General features: G+C 36.3%; 1 pseudogene; it reads left to right on the top strand.

Annotated features, from left to right (window-relative positions):
- The first annotated feature begins 425 nt into the window (after positions 1–425).
- Positions 426–783, top strand: LOC102752309 (annotated as a pseudogene).
- The last annotated feature ends 1,282 nt before the right edge of the window (positions 784–2,065 follow it).

Here is a 2,065-nt window from a genome sequence, read left to right as displayed (position 1 = left end):
CAATTATCTGAAAGAGAAGGTGGGGTGCTTCACTGGGCTAGAAAAAGTTTAGCTAAATCAGAAAGCAGGTCTAATTAAGCAAGTTTGTGCTATATATATAAAAGGCTAAGTTGACTCGCACATGTACAATACATATAAAGCTATCACTGGTGCCAATTGTATGTGTGTATTTTGATCTGTCATTGTTGATCGTGAATTTGGTTGACATTTCTGTTATAGAGAAAGGGCAAATAGCAATATTAAAATATTTCTTCTAATTAATTTCCTTTCAGTGTGATGAGTTTGTGCACTGGGTCACTAGTGTAAAATAAAAGAGAATGAAAAAAATATTAAGGCTGATTTTACAGTATTGTTCTGTAAATTATGTTACAGTAACAAAATAAATATGAGAGCCTCTTCAAGGATGATGGCTTCAAGCATTCAGAATGGTCCAGCATTGAACATGCCATCGGAAGAAGCTGTCCTACAATAGTCTCTACAAAACCAGGCTATCCTGAACCCCTGGTAATAGAATTGTTTACCTTTATTAGTATACCAAGAAGGCTTGGAAAGCAAAATCTGCATGTAGCCTGTGCCCAGGCCAACTTTGTGGAGTTCATGCTGTGAGACCTAAAGTTATAAGGAGGTTGTCTAAAGTAAAAAACATGTCAGCAGGGCCTTGGGGGTGGATCCATGTGAACTAAATGTGTCCAGGACAGGATCAGACAAGCATTCCTTACTGAGGAGCAGAAAATCATTGTGAAAGTGTTGAAGGCACAAACACAGAGTCAGAAAGCTAAATAAATTTAAAGTTTTTTTGAATAATAAAACAATTAAAAGGCTATAAATAAATTAGTTAATATGATAAAAACTTGCTTTAGCAATAGTGACATTATTTGTTATACAAGAACACTCTGGATAATACTAATGTAGCTTGTGACTTTCAAATACGGGTATATAGTATGCAGCCTTTTAGTTACCAAGCCAAAATTCCCAGAACTGAGTTCCAAGTAATATCTATTTTATGATATGCTGTTATAGGAAAGCTGGTGAAGAGAAAACTAATCATAGAAATGCATACTATATGATTCTTTGTAGTTTCTACAAGTGAATAGAAATTTGGTTCTCTACTCTCTAACACCTGCTGGGCAAGATTTTAATGTAAACCTTTGTTGAAAATAAAATAAATATTTAGGAGAGACACCCTTTCCTTATACCAGAACTAGTTCATTTGGTTTATTGATTTACCAAACTATCTGTGTCTTTATTCTCTGTTGTGTGTGATCACTGAAGTCTCTGCTCCATTAGCTTAGTGGTCAACAAATGTTCTGACAATGATTTTCTTAAACTCCTGCCTCCCTCCCCCCCAAAAAACCCTCTTCTAATCTTTGCGGATTGGTTCTGTGTGAGGGCACTCCTTCAACACTTACCCAAGCTACTTACAGTTCTACTTTACCTTCACTTTTTGCTTATGTGGAGCCTGAAGGTCAACCAGAGATGAAAGCTTAGAGTCTTCTCATGTGTCGTCTGAGCATGCAACAAGCTCTGCACATGGAGACCAGTCTAACTCAGAGATAAATGAAGATCTCTTTTCCAAAATTCTATGCCATTTAAACAGAAATGCTTTTCACCTGGGAAATTTTCAAAGCAGGCATCACCAGTCACCTGTGAAACAATAAAAAATAATAATCTAAATAAACATCTTGGGAGGCAGAATGCAGAGTAATCGGGAGCATAAGCACAGAAGTCATTTGCTTTATCAAGTACATAAATGTCTAATTACCTGGAACAAATGTCCAATTTTATGTATCCAAGTCTTCTTATTCTCGAAATAATTATAACATTTATCTAGCTCTTTGAGTTAGGCACTAATTTAAGTGTTTTATGTCTATGAAATTATTTAATCCTCACATCAATCCTATGAGGTAGATGCTGTTTTACAAATGAGGAAACTGAAACCCAGAGATGTTCAGTGCCTTGAACATGATGGCTACAAAGGTGATGATGGTAAACTCGGGATTCAACCCAGGTGGTGGGACTTCAACGTGTTTGCAATGACTCATCACCTTCTCTGTCTTTAAGCAGT

This window comes from Myotis davidii, unplaced genomic scaffold (assembly GCF_000327345.1).
Source record: "Myotis davidii unplaced genomic scaffold, ASM32734v1 scaffold1586, whole genome shotgun sequence".
Lineage (NCBI taxonomy): Eukaryota > Metazoa > Chordata > Mammalia > Chiroptera > Vespertilionidae > Myotis > Myotis davidii.
This window is presented reverse-complemented; position numbering and strand designations above follow the sequence as displayed.